Source organism: Rousettus aegyptiacus, unplaced genomic scaffold, assembly GCF_014176215.1.
Source record: "Rousettus aegyptiacus isolate mRouAeg1 unplaced genomic scaffold, mRouAeg1.p scaffold_m13_p_1, whole genome shotgun sequence".
Taxonomy (NCBI): Eukaryota; Metazoa; Chordata; class Mammalia; order Chiroptera; family Pteropodidae; genus Rousettus; species Rousettus aegyptiacus.
The window spans coordinates 64,908,011-64,916,095 of record NW_023416284.1 but is presented as its reverse complement, the minus strand read 5'-3'; the positions used below and the strand labels follow the sequence as shown (position 1 = coordinate 64,916,095).

The following is an 8,085-nucleotide window of genomic DNA, read 5'->3' as shown; positions in this document are numbered from 1 at the left end:
ATTTTTATAACCCCAAATAACATAGGTTTTATAGTGAAGAGAGACTTATGCTTATATTTTTGCTTTTTCTCTTACTGCCATTGTGATTTTGGACCAGCCATAGCTTCCTTATCTTTTAAACAGACCTAATGATGGCATGTAACATTATTGTTTACATGTTGTAGGTGCTGTGAATGTTAATCAATGTCTTTCCTCCTAGGAAAGTACCTGACACAATTATAATTCTTTAATATGTTTGTAAACAAATGAATGAATGAGCAAACAAATGAAGCATTCTTAGTGACTTGCTTGGGGATCACTTGTAAATGAAGATAATAATAGGGCTATGGTGAAGATCAAGTGAGATGATAGGTGAAAAGTGCTTCTGTAGCCCAGCTCATGGTAAAACCTCTAAAAAATAAGCTATCGTCACTAGAGAGGCAAACTTTTAAAATTAACACATTATATCTGAATCTGATCTCTTTCAAGAGAATAAAAGAATATTGGAGAATGAAAAATATCTTCTATTTAGATATCTCTTGCAAGGTATATCACGTGCTTCTGTATTTCATAGTAAATTTTATTTCTCAATTAATAGCCCTGAGTAACACAAATGCAATATCCATTCCTAGAACACAATACTTGCAGTATTCTAAAACCTCAGCTAAAGATTAAAAAAGAAACAAAAAGGCAAGTCCTACCAAATTAATAATTTTGTCTAGCATCAAATTCCAAGAGCTAAAACAACCCAATATATAGAATTTTCTAGCCAATGCTTCAGAGTCAGCATCCTGAACATGATAATAATTAATATACAGTTGTCATTCTGAGACAAATTAGGTCATTGAAGCAAGGAAGGAAATAGGATGAAAGGAAGGAAGGGAGGGAAAGAGAGGGGAGACAGGAAGGAAAAGTGGAAGAAAAACAAAATGAATTAGCATTCTTAAGACCAAACAGCTTTGATTCCTACATTCCTAGTTTCCCCTAAAGATTCTACCTAACAAACTGTATAGGGTGGAAATGAAAGGGTGTTAAATGGGTGGATCCCAGTGGCAATGTCGTTGTAAACACTCCCTATGAGTCAGCTATAAATTCAATTCAAATCCCCAGTCTCTCTGTCTTTGCTTATCATGGTTACCACCAAAATGACTGCTGCCTTTAGAAACTCTAAAGGGAAACAGGTAAATGTCTAAAACAACATTTGATTTTATATTAAGACTTGTAAAAATGTAATTACTGCAACAGGAAATATTTTGTTATGAGTAGGGTTTATATGCTTTGCTTAATCTTCAAAACACAGGAACAGCTTGTTAACATTTCTTCAGTGTTAAGAATATTATCTCATTATATTGTGGCCATTTCAGTGATGAACGAGAATTTATGAAGTGTTAGGTTTAATACCACACCTGTCAGAAAGGTATTTTAGTAACTGACTTTTTGTAATTTAATACCACTTCTCTCTTTGCTGTAATTGGCTGCTGGCTATCTTTTTTGAATGTACATTCTCGGAGGAGACCTGATGTGTCTGGGTGGGCTTCAAGTTTCTCATGTGGAGAAAAAGATTAATTGAGAAAAATGACTAGTTACCACGGTATTTGTCCACAATTTCTTTTTGGTGGCAATGTTGATGGTTGTTTGTCCCTGCGGTGATGACTTCAGCAGTGGTTGCTTCTCCGTTGCATTTAGGAGCGCAGCTCATAATAAAAGCTAAAGTAATTATACTGTAATGCAACACCTTCTTAACGTTAGTTTCCTCCTCTTTTTGATGGAGACGAGGCAGGGTGCTAATTAACATTAGTTAAGGTTTGTACTTGACTTTACTATTATTAGACCATTTTCACATGAATTAACACATCTCACAACACATTTATTATTGGCAACTCTAATCTGTATTTGCCTGATTAAGAAACTGAAGCTCATAGAGGTCAAAGGCCAGACAATTAGCACGTGGTAGAGTCAGGATTTTTGTACTTCAGCTCTCTTTTAAAATCTACCTTTTTATTTTTTGCATGTTGGGCTTTGTGGCTTTGGATAATAGCAATTACGATAGCTACCAGTTGTTGAATGTTTATTACGTGCCTTGCATATATTATTCTATTTTATTGTCACTTTAGTGCTTACATAGATATTATTATTGTTTCCATTTCATTGACTAGAAGATTGGAGCTCAAAAAGGTTAAGCACACTGTGGGCAAGCACACATGAAATTTTAGGTTACGATCTAGTCACTTGCATTAACATAGAGGTTACTAGCTCCCAGATAATTTAAATGGATAATTTAAATGGAATTTCTACTCTAGTTGCACTTTTATCTTGCTTTAAAACAGGTATTTTAGAAAGCCAAGAAAAGAGTAGACTTCTCTTTTGGGGCGTGGGGTAGTAATTGGCACTCTGTTGATATCCCATTTTTGGTGGCGCAATTTCAAAAGCTGTTGTTGGGTTGATAGTGTGAACATTTTAATATCTCATAGGGAAACCATGTCCAAAATCTCGCACCAGAGAGCTGGTTCTTTACTACAATTGTAGCAGATCTAGTCTCTACCTGGGCACAAGTGCCAAGAGATGGCGATAGAATCGTGTACCTTGTAACAACATTTATTTCTATGGATAATGTGTCTTGCAAACAATGGAATATGGTGGAGGTGAAGTGGTGAGGTTAAAGTCGTTCTTATAATCTCAGTACATGGCCACAGCTTTTGTGCTTGACAACCTTTTTATCGGTGTTGTGGAAAGCAATGAGCCAAGTGAAATAGGTTTTCACTACTTCATTGCAAGCTTTCATTTTGCAAGGGAAACAAATTTGAACATAAGCTGGGAGTTGCAATGGAGTATTGTTTCTCCATTTTCTAGAATAGTGCTACCAAGAGAAATTTATGATGAATGAAAATGTTCTCTATTGGTGCTGTGCAAGATAGCAGCCGGTAGCCACAGGTGGCTATTATTGAGCACTTGACTTGAAATGTATAAGTGCGACTGAGAAACTGAAATTTTAATTTAAGTAAATTTAAGTTTCAATGTAGATAGTCACATGTGGCTAGAGGCTGCTGTATTGGACGGCATAATCCTAGAATGTAATCAAGATGTCTTGATTCTCCAAGGAAGCCCCGGATGACAGCTGGCTAGGGTGAGGATGGGGTGTTGTTCATCAGTGGGTTTGACTACACTGGTGAATTCCTTTTCTGTACCTCGGAGTTTTTGCCTCTCAGGGGAATGCCTCCCTTGCTTTTCTTTTCTGTGATCGATGAGGCTCACATGGCTGACTTATGAAACATTTTTGGTAGTTGAGAGTGTGGTCTGAGATTTAACCCTTGCCAGGTTTAAAGAGGATAGAGCTTAGACCTTCCTTTTGTGACAGTGACACAAATCACTTCTAAGCGTGTGCAGCATTAGAAAATAGAAAACTTTGAATTGCTAACTGAATTTACCTTAAATTAAACTTTTCTGAGGAAGGCGACACTGCCCATTATACCCACGCTTCCTCTGTCTTCTACTGTGGTTCGAAGTTCCTGAGTGTGAACACCAAAGTGGCAGAGTGCTGAAGCAGAGGTGGTGTTGGTATGGAATTCACACAGTGGAATTTCACTTACGCAAGTGCCCAAGCACTTGTGAGAGGTTAGAATTAGCTATTTCTCTGGTTAGATTTAGCTATGTTAGTGGAAAGTTAAAGTGTAAGCTGTGTCATCACATAAATTGATGAGCTCAGGGTGAGTGAAGAAAAGGAATAAACCAAGGATAATGCTGGAAGCTCAGAGCTAAGGGTACAAGCTTGTCTCCTCAGGCCAACGACCTCATTTGAGATAATATATCTCAGGCACTTAGCACAGCAGCACTGATTATTTAGATTATTTAGAACACACACATACACACACACACTACTAATTAAAAAATATATACTTTGTACTAATAAAAACAACACTAAGTTAGTTATTATTCATTCAAAATACTGTGAGTGGCTACTATGCAAAGTACTGGGGCTACTGAGAAGCCTAAGACAAAATATGATTTCAATCATTGTAAAGCTCTTGATTTAGTGGGTGGGTAAGATACATAAAACCACTTCTGTCATTAGACTGACTGGGTTCAAAGCCCTGCTCCACTATTTTCCAGATGTGTAAAAAGGGGCAAGTTACTTGCTATTTACTAAGTATTAATTTTCTTATATGCGAGGGGGTTATAATACCTACCTCACAAGGATAGTAGAGGATTAAAAGAAATAATGCATGTACAGACCTCGGCCAATACTCATACACAGAGAGTGCTCAGCCATGTGTTAGCTTATTTTTAAAATAATAAATCACATTTATTTTTATATAGTTTTTAAGGTAAAATTTACATTAATTGAAATGTTAACTGTATATTTTTGATAAAATGAATACATTGGTGTAACTCACACCCCTATCAAGATATAGACCATTTTTATCACCTAGCAAGTTCTCTTGTGTTCCTTCTGGGTCAATTTCCAGCCATAAGCAACCAGTTACTATTTTTTTCATCACGTGGTTTGAAATTGAAAAAGTACAAAAGGGCAGTCAAAAGTCTCTTTCCCAGTCCTGCCCCCTAGTCACCCAGTCTTCCTCCCTTGAAGCAACCAATGTTATTAGTTTCATGTGGGCCCATCCCATAGCTATTATTATTAATTCAGGGGTTTATACAAGGTACTTTGAGAACTCAGTTTTAAAGGTTACCCAAAGAAGCTTATGTCAGCCCAGCTAAAACAATATAAAATCATTTCAAAATAACTTGAGTTCTTTTTAGCCTGACTCCAACTCCAAATGTCAAATTGTGACATTTTACCATTATATGACATAGTTAACCTTTAAGCCACATCTAGTTCAAGTTCTAGCATTTTATGAATCTCATTCATTGATTAAACAGGTATGTATTGAAGAAATATGGAAATACAACGATGAACCAACCAACCAACAAACAAAAAACCCAAGTTCCTGGCCTTATGGAGGTAATAGTCCAGTGGGAGAAACAAAAATTCACCCAAATAATCATGCAAATACAGTTTCAGTGAAATGTGATAGGAAGAGACCAAAGTAGGGAGGGCTGCAGGTGTTTCTCAGAGGTAGAGATAAGAGCTGAGGTCAGATGTATGAGGGCTGAACAGCTCTCCAGGCACCAAGCAAAGCACACACAAAAGCTCTGCGGAGGGAGGGAGCTTTGAGGGATTGCAAGAGGCCAGTGTGCCTGGAACAGGGACAGCAGGATGGAATGTGGTCTGAGCAGTGAGAAGAGGTGGAGGTGGGAAAGGCACCTGACTTTGCAGGACTTGGTTAGTTAAGAGGGTTTGTCTCAGAGAATGGGAAGTTACTGAAGTAATTTACGCTGGAAAGTGACAGGATCACATAGCCTTACATAGCCTTTTGTGTGAAGAGATTAGAGGGGGGCTAGACCAATTAGAAGTCTAGGATAGTAACTCTCCACTCCTGACAAAAGTAGATTGGTCTAGGGTGTTGGTGGAGGAGATAGAAGAGGATAGAGGCAAGCAAAATTTGGGAGGTAAGAGCAAGAGGATTTGCTGATAGATGAAATATAGGAGGGAAAGTTAGATTATTAAAATGTCTTTTAGCTTTCTTATACAATATAAATTTTGTAGCAATTAAATTGTTAATTGAAATTGACTTCATGTAACGGCATGACTTAAAGTTATGCAAAATTTTGCCTCAGATAAAATGTTAAGGTTTCAAAGTTTTTAGCTGGGTGAAGGGCATCTCTCTACTTCCTATTTTTTGGTATTTCCTAATCTCGTTAAAAAAATGGAGAGTATTTCTTTTTCTGAAATGCTTATCACAGTGGAACCGCTTCTAGAGATTATAAATATAATTTAGAAGACAACCAGGGCTATCTAATTTCTAGGCAAATAATTTTGGATATTTTGTGCTGATAATTACTATCATTCAGTCACCTCTAAATGTACAATGGAAGTAATTTATATTGCCCTCATTATTCTTCGTGACCTTTTTTTCCCTGGAATTAGACCGGAATTAGTAGGCAGTTTCTGTACCAAACTAAGTACTTCTAAGAATCTCTTCGTTGATATTGGATGGCTGCCCGACTGGATCTCACATTTGTGCCCATGTTCTGCCCCCTGCCGGACTCTGCATAAACCCAGTGTGTCGAGAGGACTTGAAGGGGAGAGCGATTTGCAATCACAAGTGCAATTTACTCATTGATTATTGTTTTTGAGAGAGACCTAGGTCACCTCCCGGGGAGCTCAAGTAGCCTTTCGAAGCCTGCAAGTCTGCATCGCGCGCCCGCGGCCTGAGAGACAGGCGCGTGGGCGGTGCGACAGGGCGAGGCCCTCAGCCCTAAGCGTGGGGTCGCTCGGGGCCCCCGAAGGTTGTGCATTTTGCAGCCCTTAAAAGAAAAGGGCGGTTCAAGAGACTGAGGAAGTCAGCAATTTGTAGGGCCGAGGGCAGGGGCTTTGAAAGAGGCGGAGGAGCGGGATTTCCCCGCCCCGCTCCCCACCGTCCAATCGCTTCGGCTTCTCCTTTTCTTGGCCGGCCAGCCCGGCCCCTAACCTGCTCGAACCCATTTTGCGGTGGAGGCGGCCGGGTCTCTTTAAGGCCCTGCCGCGCCTGCGCTTTGGGCTCTCCTGACGCGGCCGGGCCGGACCGCGGAGGGACTGGCGGGCGGGCTGGGTCGGGGTCGCGCAGTGGTTGCGGCGGCGGCGGCGGCGCGGCGAGCGGCGGGCGAGGGGCGGCGGCTGCCCGGAGCTCCTGAGTGAGCGAGGCGCTCCAGAGGGGACGGGCAGGGCGGCCAGCGCAGCCGGGAGCGGGGCCGAGGCGCTGAGACGCGGCGGCGCGGCTGCCGGCTGGATGGCAAGTTAATGTTTACCGCGGAGTCCACCCAACGTTTCCAAGGTGAGAGGCGCCGCGCCAGGCCGGGCGGGCCGCGAGCCCGGGGCGCGGCGAGTGGGGGCCGCCACCAAACTTGCGGCGCGAGCGGGGAGGGTGCGTCCGGCCCCGCCGGGGCCTAAGTTCCCTATGGCCGCAGCGGCCCGGGATCCTCCTCCGTTGCGCGCTAGGGAAGAAACTCTGCAGCGGGTCTTCCAGTGGAGTACCAGGGAGGAGGAGGGACGAGCCGGCTTCGGGGACGCCTCCCCGTAAATTCTCTGGAGGATTCTGACCCTTTACCCCCGCCCTCAAGACCGGAAGTCCATTTCCTCTAGGTAACCTGACCAGGTGAGACCCTTTGCGCCCCTTGCAAAGTTAGCGTCTTTATTTGGCCCCCGGGATTCTGCGAAAGGCCGCGTCTCTAAGGCAAGTGATGGGCAAGCCAGGTGTGCTCGATGACTCCCAAGGATGCAGTTGGGGAGCGGTTGTAGCCATCACTGAATCACCTTATGACTAGCGGGGCAAGCCTCAAATTAACCGGTGTCGGTGTTCGCATTAGAGTTGCTGTGATTTCTTGGTATCTGTGTGTCTTTCTGTCATTTGGGAGCCTTACATCAACTCACTTTACGTCCTTTCACCGAAGAGTTAACTAAAACTTTTGGAATTGTTTCTCTTTGCTCCCATTGCTGTTAGAGGTGATTTCGAAAAGCAGCGTTTTGTTGCAAAGATAACTTTTTTTTGGGGGGGGGGGAGGTCACAGTGTAGAATAATACGTTCTCTCCTGAAAGAAGGAAATCCAGTGCTTCATGAAGATGAAGAAAAATTATTGGTAGTTTTTACCTTTTTTTCTGGGCTGATACATGTTAGTGCTATTTTTATTTTTAAATTTTATTTGTAAACTTTCTGCAGTTTACCAGAAAGAAGCTCCTTTTCTATTCTAAAATACTAGTCTTAAGGTTTATGAGAACTTTGTGTCAAAGAAATCTTAGAAAACTTATTGAAGTATGATGTACAGAAAAAGTGCCCCCTACTAAGTGAGCAGGTAAGGAAATTTTACTAAGCGTACCATCACAGATCAAGAAAAAGAACATTAGGTTGGGGTTTACACCTACGGGTGGAATTGTTGGTTTGTGAGGTATGTGAATGATAAAACTTTAGTATTAGGTACTGTTGAACATTTTCCTAGAGTAGTTGTAACAATTAGCAGGAATGATATTCCAGTTAATTCACATGCTTGATGCTTGTCAGTTTTTAAAACTTTTGC

General features: G+C 41.5%; 1 protein-coding gene across 6 annotated transcripts in view; it reads left to right on the top strand.

Annotated features, from left to right (window-relative positions):
• Positions 1 to 1,140: 1,140 nt before the first annotated feature.
• Positions 1,141 to 8,085, top strand: part of EVI5 (ecotropic viral integration site 5) — a 197,672-nt gene continuing 190,727 nt past the window's right edge. For 4 of the 6 annotated variants that reach the window (XM_036236430.1, XM_036236426.1, XM_036236431.1 and 1 more), the window contains exon 1: positions 1,141 to 1,160. The gene's annotated coding sequence lies outside the window, so the exon portion shown is untranslated. Of the gene's footprint in view, positions 1,161 to 6,576; positions 6,849 to 6,981; positions 7,170 to 8,085 lie in introns of those variants that run through there. The other 2 variants (XM_036236420.1, XM_016134264.2) reach the window with 2 other exon arrangements.